This window comes from Tupaia chinensis, unplaced genomic scaffold (assembly GCF_000334495.1).
Source record: "Tupaia chinensis unplaced genomic scaffold, TupChi_1.0 Scaffold000161_3, whole genome shotgun sequence".
NCBI classification, from domain to species: Eukaryota; Metazoa; Chordata; class Mammalia; order Scandentia; family Tupaiidae; genus Tupaia; species Tupaia belangeri.
Genome location: NW_006159634.1, coordinates 28,072 through 50,414, shown reverse-complemented (window position 1 = coordinate 50,414; position 22,343 = coordinate 28,072). Strand labels below are relative to the sequence as shown.

Below are 22,343 nucleotides of genomic sequence, written 5' to 3'. Positions count from 1 at the left end.
GGAAGGGCCTTAATGCTACACCATCCCATGGCAGAAAGGGGAGGATGACAGAGAGTACAAGAGGGGGCCGGACTCGCTTTTATCACCGACTCCCTCCCACAGTAACTAACACGCTCGTAACCTAGGAGCCATTTAGGAGGCTCCTACACTGCTGGAGGCCAGAAGACCCAAATCAAGCAGTTAGTAGGGCTGTGCTCCCTCTGGGACTGGGCGGGACCCTTCTCTGCAGTCCCGGCTCCTGGTGGTACCTGGCAGTCCTCGGCTCACAGCTGCTTCAGGCCCATCTCTGTTTCAGTTACCAGTGGACTATCTTCCCATCACCTTCCTCTGTGCAAGGCATTGCTTGGGTCCAAATGTCCTAATTTTAGAGATACCAGTTGCTACAATATGAAGGTGTCCCTCAAAAAGCACATGTTGGAAACTGAATGCAACAGTGTTGCACACCAGGGCTAAGGAGAGGTGATTAGACCAGGAGGGCAGAGTGAATAGATTATGCCATTTTCACAGATGTGGATTATAAAGGCAAGTGTATCGGGCCAGCAGGTGCCATAGTAGTCAAGGCGCTGGACTCCCACTTAGTCAACCACAGTTCAAGTCCCAAACCTGGAAGCTTGAAATTCATGCCAGGCACATGTATGAGCATGCCCAAAATCCTGAGAGGAGAAGGAAGGAGAAGGGATTGCAGCATGGCCATCACCCCTAGGGGGTGATTTCTTGCTTTCTGTCTCTCTTTCTGGTGAGCACATGTGCCCTATAACAAAAGTCTCTCTCAAAAAACAAATAAATAAATAAAAAGGAGTTTACTCTCTCTTGTGCCCTCTTTTCCCTTTGTTCATGGGATGATGCATCAAGAAAGCCCTCATCAGACATCGGCTCCACGAACTTGGGCTTCCCAGTCCCCAGAACTGGGAGCCGATGCACTTCTGTACGGTATACACTACCCAGTCTGGTACCGCGTTACAACACGACTAAGCCACAGGCATGTTGGACTAAGGACCATTTGGATGCCCTCATCTTAATCTGATTATCTGCAAAGATCCTGTTTCCAAACTAGGTTATGTTCATTGTGTAATACCAGAACTTCCACATGCATTTTGGGGGTACAATTTAACCCCTAACGTGCTTTAAAAACTAATATGTATTCATTTTTTAAAGGTCCTTTTCTCTCTATGATAGAAAGACAGTACAGACAAATTACTTTTGGATATTTGCTTGATTCTCTTGTGTAGAGACATAACTAATAACAACTACAGATTATGAGGCTTGATGTTGACAATACGACTTTTTTTCTCCATATTCTATTGCAGTAGAGGAAACACTTAGGTCCAAAGAAGAAGTACCTTGCCCTTTTTTGTTTTTTTAAGGTGGAGCGCCACCGTGTAGTGACCTCCCGCCTCGGCCGCCCAGCATGGCCCATGAGCAGGTGCTGCCACGCCCAGCTCTTTTCAGATGTGCTCTCGCCACGCTGCCCAGGCCAACCCTGAGCTTGCGGTCTTCCTCCTCAGCCTTCCGAGTTGCCCACATTGCAGGCACATGGTGCCGCACCTGGCCTTTAGCTGGAAAGAGAATGAAGCCTGGCTCCCGTGTGCTCACAGCCCGTGCCTCACCACCTGCGTGAGCTGGGCCTCATTTCTTTTTTGAGGATGTTATTTGTTTTAATGTCAGAGGGTATGTGCATGTGCGTCAGAGAGAGAGGGAAATAAAACCCCTACAGGGCCTGGTCTATACCCTGGGAAATCCTTCTCCCTCCAGTTCTCCATTCTGTCAGGATTCCGGACACCAATGTGCACGTGCACACGTGCCCGGTGTGAGTCTGGTAGGGCTGAGACTCGAACTCTGGTCAGGCGTGTGGCATCCGGCTTCCTTCCCACAGCATCTACAGGGCCGGCCCCTTGTTCTTCCGTAATATGACATGGGAGAGGACTTTAAAAAGCTTATTGAAGATGGAATTAAAATACAAGTTTATTCTGGTGCAAAAATGTTGAAGTTCATGCATGGTTTTTTCATAGCATGCGTTTCTCATAAACTTTTTACAGACCTAGAAAATGAAGAATGTGTCTAAATATAGGTTCTAATGGCTATCAGTGTCTAGAAAGCAGCACACCAAATGTGTAGAGATTTGAAGACAATTCGCTGTTTAGTGGCACCAGGTTAAGATCTCAGGGTCAGGGGAGCGGAATCTGGTTTAGGCTGGCATATGTCATTCCTAGCAGACTGAGTGGCACCTTGGCTAGAATTTTGTCCGAAAGAGAATACAGCCTCAGATTTCCTTACCAGTCAGCAGCGTCTCTGTGCTCTAAACCCAAGCTGTTGTCTGGACCCCTGCTGTCTGTCTGTCTGTCTCATCACGTGGTGCAGTGTCACCAGGACAACACGTACAAATTTATCCGTGCCAGGGACAAGGTGAAGCCGGCCGCCCGTGTCTGTGCCCATTCTCCCTGCTTTTTAGCTAGCTGAATGCCAGTTCTATACAAGGGGCTGTAAAACATTCACCTCCCTTGACTCCTTCATAGCTGGGGGTTCCAGGAAACTCACTTGTGCTCAAGTCATGCTTAGAAGCCCAGCAAAGGGCTCTAGCAAGCAAATACGCTCAGGAACTCGCCGTTTCTCTTCTTCCTGTCTGCACGTGGATTCGCTATCTGGACGCTGAACAGCCATGACACTGAACAGACCTGACTGTGGCTGGGCAAGTCCCTTTTCCCAGGCACTCCTTCCGTGCGCCCAGAGGCAGCAGTGTCCTCTGATTCTGAGGCATAGTGCTCTCCCTCCCGCTTTCTGTGTGTCTCAGCAAGGTGATCGAACCTCGTTAAGTGCACTGTTTAGATCTTCTGTGTGCTCCCTAATTCACCAAGCACAGATCATCAGCCTCGGTCATCTGCAGAGCGAGGCACTTCCAGACTTCTTCCAGGTTTGGCGGTTTCTGTTTTACATACTTTGCAGTTAAATATTAGGTTCCTAGAAGCTCATTCTTCTGAATGGGACCTTTTATTGTTCTCTTTCTCTTTTGTGGAATCTCTAGCAAAACTTACTTTCTTTAAGTCTACGTATCCATTGAGGAGGTTAATATTCACCTGGTAGAGGTTTTTTCAGCCACTGACTTTCAATCATTTCAAATCGGTTTGTTTTGGGTATACTTCTCATAATAGACACATACAGAGGGTTCTCATAACCGAGTCTAGTGCTCGGCTCCCAACTGTACAGTGCTGTCTGCTCACATTCCTGTAGCTGCTGTCAGAGGCTCGGATTCATTGCTGTGATCTCATTATATGCTTCTATTTGCTCATGTTTTTTTCTCTATGTTTTCCTCCTTTTTAATTTTCTTTTATTATTATTATTATTATTATTTTGCCTTCTCTTGGGTTTATTGAGGGTTTTCTCACCTTCCTCTGCTCCCCTCAACCCGTTCCATTTTCTTTTCTACTTTGTTTAGAAGTCCTATTTTTACTCTTTTCAAAGAACTCGGTTGCGTGGATGCTCCACAGCTTACTCATCCAGTCACCTGCCTACTGCCGAGCACGTGAGTTGTTTCCAACCTTTTGCTATTACATTTGCCAGTGCCATAAATAGCCTTTGGCTTCCATTCTTTTTAGAGCAATTTCTTGTCTTGTAATAGCTACTCTAGACCTTCTGCTATATATACTTGACTTATAAAGACTAAAACTCAACAGCATCTTTAACCTCTTATTGAAAAGCACAAGGGCCTTGGCAAACTTTCATACGGGTCCATATCCATCCAATTTATGTTGTTTATTATTAATGCTAGACTAGTTTTGACTTGTCAATCAGACCTTGTTAATACGTTTTGTACTGTAAATGTACATTTAAGTTTCTCACATATTCATCAACTTCTTTGTTCACCAGTCCGACTGCATAGCGGGTCTGCCGTCTGCTCTCATTCTGGAGTGCATTGATTTCCTTGGACCTAAACACTGATCTCTTCCCGTTATTCTGGAAACTTTTCATTCAGTCTCTTAAAACACGGCCCATCCTTCTGATAGCCCACAGCGCTTGCTTAGCCTCTCTGTATCCTGCCTCTTGGTCCATGTGCTCCTTCCTTTCTCTCTCTAAATTGCATTCTGGAAAGTATCTTTGACCTATGTTCAAGTTCACTACATTTCTCTTTTGCTACCTCTAACCTGCTGGTTAATCTAGCCACTGTGTTTCCACTTCATTTATTGATTTTTAATTTTAGAAGTCCTCTGTTTTTGCAAAGCTAGGTCCATGGCGTTTAACATAGACTGCTGTTCTTACATTTTCATGCTCTTCGAGGACTTGTTTCGGCTGTCTGCTGGTTCTGCGATTCTCACACGGAACACCTCTCTTTTTTCTTTCTGGTTCTGTGATCTGTGCTATGAACAGCTTATTTCCTTGGACTATTATCCCTGGAAATTCCTTGATGCCTGGCCTGATGTTGAAATCTATTAAAGAGGATTTGCATCTGCTTTTCACAGTACCCTGAATATGTTACCAACCTATGATCACTTTGAATAAAATTATCTACCTGTAGAGCCCAGCATGGTGGTACACAGGTGCCGCCCCTGTTTGGAAGGCCGGAAGCTGCATGGGATGCCTGGGTTCAGTTCCTGGGCCATCCTGAACATGCCAGGTATGGTTGCATGCTTGTGCTTCTACTAACCGGGAAGCTGGGGCAAGAGGATTGCAAAAAAGGGAGATCCAGTCAAAAATATCTGTCTCTGTCCCTTTCCCTCTCTTCCTCTGTCTCTCTCATAAAGGAAGCAAATGATCTACTCATGGGCTTTGGTGACCGTAGAGAACATCTTATTTGCAGTTAGGCATTCTCAGCAGAAAGTCTTTTCTTTATCGCAGTGCCAAGTCTAGATGCTTGTTTCCCTGTTTAACGTCTGCACCCTGAGGTTTATTTCTAGTTCACCTAACACTTCGGGGATAGCCTTGGGGGCCCCAGCCTCATGTGGCTATCTTGCGTCAAATTCCTCGCAGGATGGGCCTGGTGCTTTTCCCTGCCTCTCACACGGTGTTATGAAGCAACGCTCAGGCATCCCATTTTCAGCAGAGACGTGAATGAAAACTGGCTGTACCCTCGCCTAATGCCCCGGGTCCCTGGCCTTGCTTCCTCTGCCTCTCTGTGGATTTCTCGCCTTGGTGCCACTTGCTAGGCACTAGAAAGGAGAAATCTAATATTTATTCAACAATGTTGTTTATTATTTCGATCAGTACCGTTGTTCCAGGCCTCTAAACTGCCTTACTGTTAGAAACAGGAGTTTGTATGTCCCTACTCAATACACCGATTGTCTGCGCTCTGTGGCAGAAACTGGAAGTTTAGAAGGTATAGCAGCAGGGAGGGCAATGGTAGATACTAGAGATAGCAATACAGGGGAGGGAGGGGAACAGGGGAAGAAAAAGAAAAACAAGTACACCAAATTGACAAAAAAAGAGAAAAGCCATTTGCTGCTGACAGTGTATATAGTAACGTCTTTGTCTTGACTGATATGCATGGTAATAGTGCTGGAAAAAGACATTTTTTTTTTTTGAGAGGATTTCACTATAGGGCACATGTGCTTGCCAGCCAGCCAGAGAGAGACATAGAGACAGAAAGCGAGAAATCACCCCCCAGGGGAGATGGCCACGCCACAATCCCTTCTCCTCCATTCTCCTCTCGGGATCTTGGGCACACACGCACACGCGCCCAGCGTGAGTTTAAGCCACCAGGTCCGGGACGTGAGTTTCAGTCGACTACGTGGGAGTCCAGCGACATAGCCATTATGCTAACTGCTGGTTCCCATGGAAAAAGAAATGTTAATGCACCATAAAGATATATGTGATTAAATGTGATTTTAAAAAATTTAAAGACATACTGTGACACACCTACTAAAGTGGCTAAAATACAAAAGTCCTGACAATGCTAAGTGTTAGTGAGGGTGTGGGGCAGCCAGAACTGTCACTCATGATGGTAGATGAGGTGGAAGACGCGGCCACTTTGGAAGACTGCTGGGCAGCTCCTAGTAAAGTTAGACACTGGGCTACCCTATAACCCAGCAATTCCTAGGTGTTTGCCCACAAAAAGACAAGCACAAAAATATTAACAAATGTCTTATTCATGACAATCCTAAACTGGATGCAGCTCAAATGTCCATCAACAGAAGAACGTATCCCGAAACAGTGGCCAGTTTATACAATGGGACACACAGAAGAATATATTCTGCGTGATTCTATTCATGAAATTGTAGATCAGACAAAACTAATCTATCGGCACTAGCTATTAGAATAGGATTAGCTTTGGGTTAGGGAGTGGTGGGCTCACTGGGAAGGTACATGAGAGAGCTTTCTAGAGTGATAGAAATGTTCTACATTTTTCTCTGCATATACAATCATCAGAATGCACTGAATTGATAATGATATTGAAAAGAAGAAGAGATAAAGGGAGGAAGAAAGAAGAGGGAAAGAAGGACGGAAGGAAGGAGGCAGGCAGATGGGCACATGGTCTGTCCAGGGAATTCTGAGCAATTGCTAGACCGGGCTTTGATACAGTACAGGAAAGGGGCAGGAAGAAAGGCAGACCCTGCTCGTAAGGACCAAGCGACTGTGACTTCTCCCTGCAGGAGAGGAGGCCAGCCTGATGCTGCACGGAAACATTCCCTTGGAGCCTTGGAAAGGCTACCCTGATGATAAAGGTGACTTAGGGCATTGAACCTCTGCTCTGACCAGGGGGACGTTTCAGAAGATGGTTTGGAGATCCCAGCTGGCTACAGCGGCACGCACAGTGTTATTTTTAACTTCCTCAACAGGAGGCAATAGCATTTCTCCGGTTGCTAGGGAAATTGAGTTCTGAGCAGTCTCATATTGGTTCCTATTTTAAAAGTCTTGGGGAAAACTTTGTAAGTTGGTCCTGGTGTGTGGTGCTAGAGCTGCACACCTGCTAAAATGTGGCCATTTTTCTCTGCATGTACTCATGGGTAACCCTCACCATAGCAACCACACCGGACAATGTGGGCCATCGGTGGAGGCGGCCTATACAGGGAGCCCAGTTCAGCTGCAGGAAGGTGCCGGAACAGGCGGGAGACCTGGGAGCTGCTAGCAGTGCAGGGCCTGGGGTCTGGAGGACACAGGCTGAGGGACACCGGATATGAACACGGTCCACAGGGTCACCATTACCGATGGACAAATTCCCAGGTCCCTTAGCTTCGGCTAAGCTCCGTGGGACACGCTGTGGTGGCGCTCAGTCTCGCATCCCAGCTTGCTCTCCATGGAGCCATGGCGCGGCGTGGAGCCCCGAGGTGCAGCCCGGCTCCATCCGGGAGCACTGACTGGCTTCATCTTCCGTAAAGTGCTAATCTGACCCCCTCGGCCTGCTCCCAGCGTAGAAACAGCCACCTGCCCCTGGTGTGGCAGCCACCTCTCAGTGTCCCCGATTCATTTCGATCCCAACGTCGGGGGTTTGTCCACCTCAAGTGGCCCATGGGAAAGCCATTTCAGGCAGTTGGCCGAGGTCTTCCAGGAGAGGCCGCGGGCAAGGCGAAGGAGGCTTCCTGTTCGGCTTTAAACCCGTCTGGTAGGTGGCAGCACCCCGCCACCTCCCGGCTGCAGGTCGGAGGGGCCTTCGGAAAAGACCAACCAGCCAATGGTACTCTTCCATCCTGCCGTGACAGGGCACGTCAGTGTTGGTGCAGTCCGCGTGCTGACTCCTGTCGGTGGGTGCGCTGAAATTTTGGTGAAACAACCCACAAGTGGAGTGACAAAATGGTTGTGCTCAGGGGAAGATGGTCGCCTCAGCAGGGCGGGGTGGGGGTGCTCTGCCTGCCACCCTGGCACTCCCACTTGGCTGCCTTTCGAACACAGGTAGGTAAGTTGCAGGACCCCACCTTGCCATAATGACCAGTCAGTGCCAGTCAGGGCTAGCTCATTTCACGACATTAAGTCATCGCAGGCCTTCCTGACAAGTCCTCGGCAGCCGCCCCCCACGGAAGCCACGGGGGATGGCCATGCCCGACCCTCTGGGCGTCCTCAGTTTCCCACTCGGCCTTCGCCGCCACGTGCAGCTTTTCACTGCTGAGCGATACAGAGGAGAGGTGCCCCGGCCCCCAGGGCTGTGTGGCACTGGTTTGCAGATAGCGCCCCCCACCCCCCGTAGAGTGCCAGCGTCAGATGCCCCTCAACCTCTGCTTTGAAGAACTAGGGCGTGCGATGTTCATCCCCACACATTTCCCCTGGCACATCCTAGACGGCAGAGGGTGAAGGACCGAAGTAGCTCCCACATACGCGGACACCACCGCAGTCTCACCGTCTTGTTACCCGGGCCTGCGCTAGCCAGACCGACGCCATCTTGATCAAAACTGTTGTCACCCTTACACCGTCCTCGTCCTCATCCTAGCTTCGGCCACCCTGTCACCTATTCCTCACCAACCTCATTCTCACCGTCTCTCTTGGGAAGGCCGTCCCAGTGACTCATGACCTTGTTGGTGAAGGTCCCAGTGGAGGCCTGGCCCAGAGTGCAGTTAAATGGCCTTTGATGGATATTGGACAATTCCCCTCAAGGCCCACGCAGAACATGGCCTTTACTTACTCTTTCATGTCATGCTGTTTTTATTTTTGTTTTTTCGTCTTTCCAGAGTTGAGATATCCTGGGTGCCCTGGTCCCAGGGACGGATGGGGAAGTCTGTCTTCTGGGGAGAGAAGGGAACTGGGACTCCCCCCGACCCCCGTCTTAGGCATGGGTTCACTGGGCCAGGCAGGGCCAGGCTGGACGCTAAGTGAAGTGACAGGGAGACCTATGCCGCGGGTTGGGCAGAGGGACAAACCAAGCCAAAGAGTGAGGCAAGCAGTTATCCAAGTGAAATGGGCTTGCAACCCTGGATATTAACGAGGCTTTTACTTTAAACGGATGTGTTTAATCGAGCAATGTTGATCCGTACTGGGAGCGGGAGAATTATGGTGATCGTGTTGGAAGCGTGCCCAAAAGACGTTTGGCTGTGTTATCTCACGTGAGCAGGCGTGCCACGGAGCAAGGACACCCTCGAGATGAGGCGAGGCACACTGGGGGCGGGCGGGTGACCCGTGTCCCGGCCCCGTGGGTGAGAACCTGTGTCCTCGGATCCCATCAGCCTTCTGAGACTGGAGAGCAGGAGCGGGGGCAGGTGGCAGCAGGCCCCAGGAGGAGGGAGCTGCCCCGCTTCATCCATCACACGGTCCTGCGCCTTCTGGCTGAGCCAACGGGAGGGCGGGGAGGGCGGAGAGTCTCAGAGAGGCCAAGGGAACAAGGCAGAGGCCCAGAGTGAACGGAGACAGGGCGAGGTGGAGCTCGCGGCCGTGGGACAACTGTGCAGGAGACCTGCCACAGTGCCCTTGTCTGAGAAGAGGCGGGATCCAGCTGGTGGGGCCCAGCTTTGCTCATTCTTACAAGCAATTCAGCAGAGGTTCTCATTAACAAGTCACTGGGGTGCGGTTTCGATGGAACCTTAGATTTTTAAAAATTAAAATGAACTTTTAAAGCATCCATTTCAACCCCTTCATTTTGCAGATGGAGAAACAGGCTTCGGATGATGGTGAATCCTGTCTATATTTGGAAAGAATGAAGTGATGTGTTTAGTTCCCCATGAGCTGGGCCAGACTCCTGCACCTGAGTGTCCTGCTCCTAGCCCCTACGCCCTCACCACATCCTGACCATGCTGGAGGGGCTGCGAATCCTCTGACATCCTTTCTCCACCCACCGAGAGAAGGGGTATGTGCCTGCCCTTGAGTTTGGAGGTGCCTGTTTCCACCTGTGAGTGCTGGGTCATGAAAGGTTACGCTGGCTGGGAGCCTGAGGCCCCGTGCTGGGAAAGCCCAGGCCCACGGGCAGTCCCTGTGTAGGGGCCCCTGTCGACAGCTGCTGCTGAGCGAGTCTTCCAGATGCCCAGCCCGGGGAGCAAAGAAGACCTAGGCCAGTCCTGAAGTCCTCCAGGCTGAGGCCCGGGTCCTGGGGAGCAGGGATGAGTCCTCCCTGTGCCCTGTGTTTCCGGCTCAGCATCGGTGAGTGCTGGGAACTGGCCTTTGGCCCCTACGTTTGCGGGCCCTGCTACACAGCAGTGGAAGCTGGGCTGGCCTCGGGCTCTACACTTAGGCACAAGTCGAACAAATCGGTTCAACATTTTTAGAGGCGGAAGGAATTTGGGTGGCACTTGGAAGAAGCACAATTCCACGTGCAGTGATGTTAGAGGGCAAGAGGGAGAGACGCTTCTCAGCCTTTCCCCTAGATGTTACAAATACTCTCTCCCTTGATGGTCCCAGTGGCCTCCCAAGAAAGGATGATTTTACAGAGGAGTTCAACTCTCAGGAGTATTAAGTCCCGGTAGCCAAGGCTGCCCGGGACACTGTGGAGCTAACCCAGACCCAGGTCTGTCAACTGCGATCCTTACTTCCCAGCGTGGCCGAATCACCCACCTGTTCTCTGGGCTCTGACTCTGTTTGGTTTTGTGTTTATGTTTGAGGAATTGGAAATAACCCAAAAGCCCGAGGGGGATTGCAGCATGCCACTTCTATGCCAAGGGGCAGCTATGTTACAAAAGGGAAGCAGGAGGGCCTTGCCGAGGCCTTAACAGTGAGTGCGGAAGAACATCGGGGAGAGAGTAAGCCGGAGCCCCACGTAGGCCTCCGCGTGCCTGGAAAGAGAAACAGCGTCACTTTTGAGTGAAGGGCGGTTTGGGGAATGCTGCAGGCAGGGCTGTCTCTCCAAAACTCAGGCTGAAGTCCTAACCCCCAGTACTTCAGAGGGGGATTGATTTAGAGGCAGAGCTTTTCAAGAGGGGATGAAGTTGAAAGTGAGGTTGCAGTGGACCCTCTGGTGGGACTGGAGTCTAGATAAGGGCCTATAGACATGCAGAGGGTGATCCTGTGAGGGCCTGGGGAGAAACCGCTATCCGCACACCCAGGAGAGGCCTCAGGAAACCAGCCCTGCCCACCTGCGCCCTGGACTTGCAGCGTGGAGGCCTTAGGAGATGAACTGCTGTTGTTTAAATCACCCTGGCCTGCTGGGCTTGCTCTCGGCAGCCTTAGCAATCTAACAGTTCGTATTACGGAGCCGCTTTCCTCGTTCCAGTAGAAATCCAGCCAGGGATCGGTAAAGCCCTGAACTGCAGTGATGAGTGTTCTTCCTGACCTTGCTGCAAAGGGTGGTCGACAGCCCCTTGGCGTTAGAGTAATTTTCTTGTTTATGAACAGCTCGAGCAACCTGGGAGTTAAATCTAACCCCACAGGGGTTAAATCTAGGGGCTTTGAGAAATAATACAAGGAAGGCTACTTGCTATCACAAGTGCTTTATTATTTCTCCTTCTGCAAATCTGCAGAGCATATGTGTGAAATTTCATCTCTATTTAGGGTGTTGTTCCTTCCAAAGGCTCAGCTGCTCTCCTTTCGCTGGCGCGGAGGGCGGAGGGTGGAGGCTGGAGGGTGGAAGTGGCCCAGGCTCCTTCCCGTGCTGGATCTTCTCGGCTCTTCGCCCTCCCCCATGGCTTCAGGGTGTGTGTGATGCACGAAATCAGCCAGGTGAAACTCCCCACTCAGAGCTGTCTTCTCCAGGGACCGCATGGACTTGGGATACATTTCTACCCTCCCGTTCACCCCGGACTTAGTCTCTAAGCATGCAGGTCCCCGGGTGGCCGCAGGTGTGGCACAGGCGGACATGGCCCTGTGGAACAGAGAGGACAACCACTGGTGACAAACACCTTACAGCCAACTTGTCATGCGATTGCCATGAAATGAGTCAAGCACAAATCTATCCGGAAAATCAGCCTAGAGGACTTCTGGAGAGGAACAGGCTTTTGGGCTTCAGCCCTGGCCTTCTGTTTGCTCCCTATTCTGGAGGGTCAGTTCCCTGTGAGACTCAGGGAGAACGTCCATCCCCCCGGGGCTCACCCGGACCTGGGGGAGGAGGGCCGTGAAGTGCCCTGTCACCTTGGTGTGCTCGGTGCGTGCTGGTGAGACAGATGCGAATGAATGGAGATCGAGGTGCCCCGCAGGGCAAGTCCGTGTGCAGACTAGCCACTCGTACACTCTGAGGGCACTCACGTGGGGCAGATGGAATCGCGTTCTCACCCGCCTTTACTGCTACACTGGGGTTTGTCTTGTGTGTTAACTGTGTGGTTTTACCAAAGGTTTGTGTTGCCATGAGCGAAGGCTTTGTGACTGACACCCTGCTGCCTGCACCCTGGCCCCACCCCCACCGCGGGGCATGTCTGTGCCCCACCCTTACCTGCTCCTGTCTCATCAGAGATTGTCTCCACCTTCTCAGAGCATCCAGAGATCTCGCAGGGTCGGTGGTGAAGCAGTTGCAGGGACAGAATTTATCAAAGAATTGAAAGAAAAAAAGGAGCCAGAACTGCTTCTTTGTAATGAAGACTTCACGTGTCAGATTTTATAATTGCTGTTTTAATTACTCTGATAAGAAATGCCCAACCAAGGATGCTTTCGAACATATTTCATCTCTGAGCCTCGTTCATAAAAAGCATCCACAAAGCATCTATTTTGTATTAGGTTTGTGGCGAGCATTAGAGAATGCACTCGGAAGCATTCTGTCCCCTCTAACTCAGTATGCAATACGAGCAGCAGTAATTATTATAGAAGGACCTCTCGGTTTTGATCTCGAGAAAAACCTGGGGCGCAAGAGAGGGAAACGACCTTCACATTATGAATTAGCTGATTGTTCAAGTTCATCATTGAACTAATTGAAACCTTTTTCTTTTCTCTTCATTTACTCTGCCCGGCTCATCCAGAAAACCAACCGTCTAGCAGCGTTGGCCTCCTGGTCTCGCAGCACTGCGGCCGTGTTGTCCCATTGTTGTGTGTGGCTGAACAGAGACTGTGTGTAGGAGAAGCCTGCAGACCACAAAGGGCTGGGCTCATTCACGTGGGGTGTTAGGGGCTCCGTGCCTCGACCCCCGGGAACTGAGGAAGCTGCTTCTATGGCAGCATGGCGTCAGCCAGGTGTGGGACCAAGTAAGCCTTTGACACATCTCACACAGCCTGGTTGGCAGACGGAGAAGAGGCAGGCGCAAAGGCAGCCACAATGCCTCCATGAGTGGTCCTCGGGGCTCAGGACCAAAACTGGTAACGTTCAGGAAATTCGCGTGCTGGGGTGTTTTCACACAGGTTCCATTTAAGTATGGAAAGCATCCTTGAAAACATACGGTAGTTCCCTCTTGCCCACGGGAGATCCGCTGAGGCCCCCAGTGAACGCCCGAATGTGAATAGCGGCACAGCCTGCATATGCTGCCCTGTCTGAGGCACACGCATACGATGGAGTTCAGTTTGTTAATTAGGAACAGCCAGAGATGTGCAGCACTAAGCCACGGTGTCATCAAAACCCATGGCAGTGTACCGCAATGGCAGTTACGGGAATGTGCCCTGTCTCTCTCAAAATATCTTATTGCAGGGCCAGCGGTGGTGTAGTGGTTAGGGCGCTGGATTCCCACGTGGCTGACCATGGCCTGGATCCTGGACCTAGTGACTTGAAACTCACACTGGGTGCGTGTCAGTGCCCAAAATCCCGAGAGGAGACTGGAGGAGAAGGGCCTGGGTGTGGCCATTCCCCTGGGGGGCGATTTCTCACTTTCTCTCTCCATCTCTCTGGTGAGTGCGTGCGGCCTATGTATATGTGTGTGTGTGTGTGTGTGTGTGTGTGTATGACTTACTGTACAATATCTCACTGTACCCAGCTCGTGTTTTTAGGCCAAGGCTGACTGTGAGTGACTGGAACCGCAGGACTGAACTGCGGATGAGGGGTTACGTCTGTTACTCACAGGTCCTAAGAAGGAGCACGCCACACCGTGCAGGCCACTCAGGGAAGGCCCCGTGGGTCAGGGGGTGGGGTGGGTGAGTGCGGAAACCTGCATTGCAGTTTCCCTGGGAGGGAGCCAGGGCAGGGCAGACAGCCGCCAGCCAGGCTAGTGTGGGTAGCATCAGTGCTGGGGTGCCGGAGCTGCCCAGCCATCTGTAGCTGGCCACAGCTGACAAGGGCAGGCAGATGGTGGCCTGACTGAGAGACAGACAGACAGAGAGACCGGGGTGGGTGGGGCATGGTCAGACGTGGGCTCCGGATGGGCTGATTTGTGTGTAGAAGCTACTCTCAGGTGACCTCTTCACTCTAGGAACTAGCCAGCCTGACGGGGTGGTCCTTCTAGGGTCAGCGGGTCACAGAGGACAAACCTCAGAGACAGAAAGTGAAAGACGGGGCCCTGCGGTGGGCGCAGGACGTGTGAGCGCTGTAAGGAGTCTGGCGGGGCGGAGACGGCAGAGGGTGTGACCAGAGTGAGGTCACGGCCCAGGCGTGTCTGCCCCCCTAGCCAGGAGGGCGGCCCCCAGGCCTTGGCTCAGGCCTGTGTGCCTTCGCGGCCCACCCAGCGCGGTGGGCGGCCATTGCCTGGGCCTGCTGCTGAGAAGCAGGGTGGCCGGGAGCAGAGCATCGTCAAGCGGCCATTTTGCTCAAATGGCCATTACAGAGCACGTGCACATTTTGTTGTTGTTGGGATTGAGATCGCGAACTCATGCCGAGGCAGATGTTGTGTGGGCTTTGTCACTTGGTGTATGAAGGAATTCATCAGTGACTGCAATAGCTTTTTAATTTTTAAAAACTAAAATCTAAATATATTTTATAGAACTTTGTAGCTGGAAGTACCCTAAACATTACATGCTCCAAGCCTGTCTTTTCACTCACGAGGAAGCCGAGGCACAGAGAGCACACGCAGAGCACGGAAAACGCTAGCCATCAGGCCAGGTGTGACCCAGTGGTAAGGGAGCTGGATCCCACACGGCTGACCGCAGCCTGGATCCTGGTCCTGGTGGCTTGGAAAACACGCTGGGCCCTTGTATGTGCACAGCCCGAACCCTAACAGGGTGGAGAAATGGAAGTAAAGGGATTGTTGCACGACCATTCCCCTGGGGGGGCTTTCTCCCTTTCCCTCGCTCTGTCTCTTTGTCTCTCTCTAGTGAATGTACACCCTCTGCCAATTAGGGGAAAAAAATGTGTTTGTTTGTTTGTTTGTTTTTTCAGTAGATGCAACAGTCAATGTTTCATCTCCTACCTAGACCTGAACACACTGAGGTGAGCATCAACAATAAAACGGATCAATAATGTGAGGACCCTCCACAATGGCACCAGGACCAAGACTTGACTATACCCACAGCCGCGTGGGCGGTCCTCACAGTACTGAGGGACAAGCCACACCAGTGTCGCATGAGTTACTGACCATGACATTCGAGGACAGCTCACATGAGGCCCCCCCCAGCGACAGGGGCTGAGGCAGCCCACGTGGGCTCCTAGTTCCTGATGGTGCTGGTTACACAGGTGGCTGCACTGGTCAGTCATCGAGATTTTTTTCTTATATGTACACACATTTCCACACGCATGTGCTGGCTTGATCTTCATTTTTTTTTTTTAAGAAGACGTGGTTTCACAGAGTTTAAAAATTAGCTATTTTAGTTTGCCAGTCTCTTGCTGGGGGAAGGACAGCAGGCATGTTCGTGTGGATGGAGCCTCATTGCACACGGGCTCTCTGACAGCTTCAGTGCAGTAGGCTGTGCCTGCTCGGTTCGTGTAACACACTCTGTGAGCTGCACATGGCAAAGTCGCGTATCGACGCATCCCTAATTACATACCCCATCCTTCACAGGGTCTAAAATGTGCTTTGCAGGTAGCGGGCACTCAGCACCCCTGTGGAACTGGAGTGCTCCATGTCACAGGCGCCGTATGCCGGAGCAGGCCCACGGCAGCAGCCCAGCCCTCCTCATCCTGCCTGGAGGACCCTCCGCTGCCACACCTCACCCCTCCTCCCTCTGACAACGCAGCTGCCTGGCCTAAGCTGGCTAAGGTCCGTCACACTGAGTGGCAGCTCAAACAGACTTGGGGGAATGTGGAGGGGGAAGAGAACAATCGTGAAACGGCAGGAAAACATTTCTCCCTGGCAGCTCTGAGCAGGGGGATGGGGTGATTCAAAAATAGACTTAAAGAAAACAAAAGACGCTCCATGCAATATGACTCAATTTGAAAAAAAAAAGAAAACAAAACAAATGTGTTTTCCTTACCATCACCATCCTGGTGACAAATTCAGTCAGTCGACAAAATCTGTATCCTAAGTTTCTTTTTTCCTATTCCCAGCAAGGAGAAGCAGCAGGAAACTCACTCAATGTGGTTGACATTAGGAGCTGACGAAGAAAGAGAAGCCAGAGTGCGGGGACCGGGGAAGTTCCTTCCCCTCCGATGTCTTAGTTCTGTGTACAGTGATACACTCAGGTGATTGAGGGGGAACTTGTGGCTCTGTGGGAGGGTCTGTGTAAGAGTCCGCGCCCTGCATTGACCTCTCTGGCAAGGTTTCATAACAGGTAGTGGTGGCATCTGGTGAGGACAAGCCCCACCCTGGCTCAACCACTTGGGCTCAAAAAGCTCAGAATCCCTGCCTTTGTTTCCTACTTAAAGATTGGCTTTAGGTTAAGTCAAAAGTCCTGCAAAGTTAGAATTTCTGTATTCAAGCTGACCCTTATGAATTGTGCCCTTCTTATCTGTGCTCCCACAACTTCCAAATAACTTGTGCCTCCATATCTAAAGCACAAGAAAATCTTTGACATGTCCATGTGTGTGTTTGAGAAGTAGGAAGGCTTTTGGAAAGTAGTTACGTAATTTAAATTTGTGCCTAATCCATAAACCGGCAATACCAAATGCTGGTGAGGATGTGGAGCAACTGGAATGCTACTCTTCTCACAGGACCCAGCTATATGCTCTTTGGTATTTAACCAAATGAGCTGAAAATTTAGTCTGCACCAAAACCTGTACACAGATGTTTATAGGAGCTTTTTTCATAATTGGCAACACTTAGAAACAAGAAGTCCTTCCATAAGTAAATGAATACATGAACTATGGTGGGCACCCATATCGTGAAATGTCGCTCAGTACAAACAAAGAAATGATCAAGACATGGAAAGATGCAGAGGAATCCTAAATGCATATTGTGAATGAAAGAAGCCAACTGAAAGGTTGTGTGCTGGATGAATCCAATGATGACTGCTGCTGTTTGGGTAATGGTTTGTCCCCCAAGGGTTCATGTTTTTTTGGAATTTGGTCTCCAATGTAATGGTGCTGGGAAGCGGGGCCTAGAGGGTGGTAATTAGATCACAGAGGAATTGCCTTCACGTGTCAATTGATGATGTCTCTCAAGACTCAGTGAGGTCTAGCTCTGACAAAAAAGGGTTAGTTCTGGTCAGAGTGGGGAAGAAGACTGCCCCAGGTCTCTCTGCACACACACACCATCCTCTCTGTTTCTGTCGGCCATCATGTGACATAAGCTGGGCTGATGCCAGCCTTGTGTGTTTGAACTTTCCAACCACCAGAACTGTGAGTCAAATTAACCTGTATTTCTTTATAAATTACCCAGTCTCAGAACTGTAAGCAATTTTTGTAAGCAATACAATTGAGGACTAATATGTGACATTCTGGAAAAGGCAAAACCATGGTGACAGTAAAAAGATCAGTAGTTTCCATTGGTTTAGGGGAAGGGATAGATGAATATGTGGAACACAGGATTTTAAGGACAGTGGAAATATTCTGTGTGAAAATACAATATTGGATACATGTTATTATACATTTCTCTGAATGCACAGAATGTACAACAGCAAGAGTGAGCCCTATGGACTTTAGATGATAATGACTTGTCAGTGTAGGTTCAATTGTAATAAATGTACCCCTTGTGGGGGGTGAATTGATAGTGGGGAGACTGTTGGGGACAGGGGATTATTTGGAGAATCTGCACTTTCTATGAAATTTTGCTATGAACCTTCAACCACTAAAAAATAAGGTCTATTTTTGGGACCAGTAGATGGCACAGTAATTATGTTACTTGGCTCCCATGTAGTTGACTGTAGTTCGAATCCCAGACCCAATGGCTTAAAATTCATGCCAGGCGCGTGTGTGTGCATGCCAAAATCCCAAGAAGAGAATGGAGGAGAAGGGATTGTAGTGTGTCCATCTCCCCAGAAGGTGATTTCTTTCTTTCTTTCTCTCTCTCTTTCGGTGTCTCTGATGAGCACATGCAAAATCCCTCTTAAAAAATGAAGCCTATTTTAAAAAAGAAAAATAAAATGAGGGAAAGTGGTAGGAAAGACCATAGGCCCAAAAAAGGAATTTCAGCTTGGTTGTAGTGGAGCAGGGGATAAGCCAAGCATTATTTGCCAGAGCAGCAGGGGACAGCAGGTGCTCCCACTCTGGCTGAGAGTGAGGACTGAGGGCAGCCAGGCTGGCGGCCTGCTGTTGGTGATGTGGTAGCTGCAGAGAGATGGCTTAAGTGTGATTTGATCAGGAAATCACAAAGGGAGAAAGCGAGGACCCACTCCTAAGAGAAAGTGCTACCTTGAAACTCCCTGGGAGTGATCATAGAAGGTTGAAGTTCTTGAGGAAACAAGGGGCTGCTAAGTCAATTTAGGTTAGGCATTTGAAGGCAACGTGACTTCATTTTCAAATCACAGACTGTGGAAACTGACATACAGATCCTTCTAATCAGAGAAAGAGGAAAGACAGTGACAGGAAGAAGAAGAACAGAACAGAAAAATGAATGGAATTATGAAATTGGATCCCTGGAATTGCAAGCGGAGACAGAGAAGAGAGGTACAAAAAAGGCAAGAGAAATGGTAAGGGAATAACACTAGGGAAATCTACTTTAAGTCAACAGTGTTATTCTCAGAAATGCTGAAAATAATTATAGATTTTATTAGTATAGAGATTTAACTCTCAAAGCAATTCTATGAAATAAGTAAGAAAGTTATTACTGCATTTCATTGAATGGAAGATGTCAGTCATTGAAAATGTACATTATTCTTTTGAGTCATAAAGAAAGGAAAAATGTTTCTGATTAAACTGTGCCACTGTTCTGCTTACCCACTGCTGCAAAACTACTCCAAAATGTATGGGGGCTTACTATAACCACCATTTGATATCTCACAATTTGGTGAGTTGACCAGACTCAGCTAGGTGGTTATGGTCAGATGTCAGTTGAGGCTGTGGGCTCCTGAAGGATTGATGGGCAAGACATCTAAGATGGCCTCCTTGCATCCTGGCCATTGATGCAGGTGGTCAGTGGGAAGCTCAGCTGGGGCTGTTGACATATGGCTTCCACAGATGCATTGGGCTTCCTTACAATATGGTGGCTGTGCTCTTGAAAGGAATAATCAAAGAGTGAATGTCTGAGAAGACCCAGGAAGAAGCTATAGGGTTCTAATGATGTAGTCTCAAAAGTTCCAAAGCAATATTTCCATCGCCTCTGTTGGTTAAACCAGATTTAGGAGAAGAAAAATTAGACTCCACCTCTTGAGGTGAAGGGCAGTGTGCTCACAAAGGGAGAAAAGACTTAGCTGTCTTTGACTACCACAGTCCCTACCTTAAAGAGTAATGGTGGGGACCAGCAGATGGCGTAATGGTTACATCACTGAACTGTCAGTCGACCACAGTTCAAGTTTCAGACTTTCAGTGGCTTAAAACAAGCTGGCTGTGTGTGTACGTGTGCCCCAAATCCCGAGAGAAGAATGGAGGAAAAGGGACTGCAGCATGGCCATTCTCCCAGGGGCGATTTCTCACTTTTTGTCTCAGTCTCTCTGGTGGTGAGCACACATGCCCTATAGCAAAAGTCTATCTTAAAACAAACAAACAAACAGTAACTGTGGGTTGCACACCTGTGTCATACCGTGTCATTGCTTCAGTGCATCGCTTGATGTGTAAAAGAACCCTCCTTATGAAGCTCAGTACAAAATGCAGCACAGCTTCATCTCCTCATGAGCATCTTTATTTCTTAGGCTCTTTTAAAAAAAGAAAGATTTTATTTAACTTTATTAATTTAATTATTTATTTTAATTTGACCAGAGAGGGACAGAGTAAGAGAGAGAGGTGGGGAGAGAGAGTGGTAGGGTTGGGGGTCTGAGAAAGCAAGCTGCCAGATCTGGGACTCAAACCGTGGTCTGCCATGTGGGAGTCCAGCACTCTTAACCACCACGCCACCTGCCAGCCCCTTTTAGGCTCTTTAAAGTATTTGGTTATTATTTTGCTAGGAAACGTGCGAACCCTCCTCCCATGATGGATACTGGTTACACATTTTACACTATCAGCCAGCATTCAATGAGGGAAGCAAAACCACTAAGTATTATGGGATGAGGCTTCAAGATTCTGGGAGAAGCTAAAGAAGTGAGAGATCAGAAAGGGGAACCCGGCAACCAGGAGAGTCACTAAGCCTTCCCCCGAAAAGTGGCACAAGCAAAGGGACGAATTGGAGCTTGTCGGTGACCCTGATGGGAGCTGCTTCATTGTTACAGTGTGCTGGGCACTTCCGTTTCTGACAAAGGCAGAGTAGCTTTGACCAACCCTCCCGCGAAAGAACAGAAAAACTGGAAAAGAAAGTCTTTGTTTTAATCTGTTTGACAGCATTAGAGATACCAACTCAGCGGGACACAGGAGACCAAAGTCACAAAGAGGAAGGGAACCCTCATGGAGGGCTTATTCTTTTACTCTTCCTACCTCTATGTAACACCCGTCATCATCTTAGTTAAAGTATCTAGAATCTTTATATTTAATGTAAGTGTTGACGTGTCTGGGATTAAATTTATTATACTATAATCTCTTGTTTCATTTTTAATGGTTTTTTCTCTCTTTTTTTTAATTAAATAGTTCGATACTTTTTTAGAGTGAATTAAGAAGAGAAAAAGAATAACTCTAAATGCTGTTTATATGGAACCAGACTCTAGTTATACCCAGGGGTATTACTGTTTAACTGACAAGTTGCAAACGGATGTTCTGCAGATGCAAAACAGCAACCAGAGGATAGGTTTTCTTTGGACTGAACCTTTTTTTTTTTTTTTAAGCAGAAGATTTCATATTAAAAATCTGGATTTTTGATATCATGAGAAAACAGGGAGTAGCACCATGAAGTCCACATTCCACCGGCCACGGCGTGGCAGGTCGATGCCAGTGGACCTCAGTCTCCAGCTCCCCCTCCACACCCGGTGTCACTCTGGCACGAGCTAGCTGTGAGCTGCTCCTTACCTGCGCATCTGCTCTTCTCGGTGAGTGCAAGCGACTGGAACGGGTGGAATGGGCCACCTGCCTCACACAGAATGGAACAGAACATATTTCTGGCTGCCTCGTCGCTGCACGGTCCATGCCCTGCACACGAGGGCCCAAGTCAGTGCCAACACACGGTCCCCATTGAGCTTGCCAGACCCTTTCCGTCTCAGGGCCACATCAGCCCAGAGGGAACGTCGTTTCCTGATCTGCCCACAGCTTCCCACACACTGGCAGGGGCGGGTATATTTTACATTCAGGTGTATTAATTTCGAAAGAGAAAATTCAGCCTGTTTTACTTATTTATGTTGCCTGGTCAGCTTCTGCCGACATCTGCATTTACAATCTGAGTGGCCCTATGGACTCCTACTTGGCTTTATCCCTTCGGGCTACGTAGTGAATTCTAATATTTTTATATGGCCTCAGCACACTTTTTGAATACAAGTTGAACTCTTCCATACCAGGAGCGGGGATTAGACACCCAGTTCTCCACTTCTGCCAGTTCCTTTAAATGCTAATCACATCTAGCAAATACCTTCACAGGAGTGTCTAGACTGGTGTTGACCAGACATGGGGGCACCACGTAGCCCGCCCTAACCAAGTTGACATAAAAAATTAATCACCACATTAGACCCTCTCTGGGTGATACCTACTGCTTCTTACTTAGGTAGGTGGTCGGGATGGGGGGGATGCCCAAGCCTTTCAAGAATGTTGGGTCGGGGTCTGGACTGACAGTGATATTGGATCCTGGCCCCAATATGGCTTACAGAGGGTTCACTGGGAAGTCATTTTCCTGGTGAATCATTGCAGTGGACATGCTTGGTGGTTGACAGAACCTTCACACGCATTCTTTAATCTGTAGGATAAAAGTAAGGAAGGTAGGAAAGGCTGAGATGCATCTAAACCACCAAGACAGCAAGTAAAAACCAGTACTGCATCCCGGGAAAGCACTGGAGATTCGTGCTGACTTCAGAAACAGAGTGAATGCTGGGGTGATGGTTCCAGGACGACCCTGCATAATGTCCCAGTCTGGGCTCTGCAGAGGCAGGTGGGCCGGAGCTGGTGACAGTGGACGACACAGACCTAACCACGTAGCAGCCCATGAGCAGCTGCAGGGGTAAGCCCAGTGTCTCTGCAGGTGGACCACTGCCCAGTAGTGAAGTGTGGCCATTGGTCCTCCGAGTCAGTTCTTGTCATCCCTGGCAGGGAGAAGGGTCAGAACCAGTTCATATTCACGTGGGACTGACGACAGTGCTCGTTCGTGAGGTTGCCCGAGGGGTATGTCATGTCTTTCTCTCTGTCACCG

General features: G+C 49.3%; 1 long non-coding RNA gene across 2 annotated transcripts; it reads left to right on the top strand.

The window, feature by feature from the left end:
* Positions 1–9,061: 9,061 nt before the first annotated feature.
* On the top strand, positions 9,062–19,034 carry LOC114007377 (uncharacterized). Of its 2 annotated transcripts, none has more exons than XR_003549014.1 (6): positions 9,062–9,161; positions 9,494–9,694; positions 14,999–15,049; positions 15,639–15,815; positions 16,103–16,237; positions 18,460–19,034. It is a non-coding gene; the product is annotated as an uncharacterized LOC114007377 (long non-coding RNA). The 2 variants fall into 2 exon arrangements; XR_003549015.1 differs by having other exon boundaries at positions 15,618–15,815.
* Positions 19,035–22,343: the final 3,309 nt, after the last annotated feature.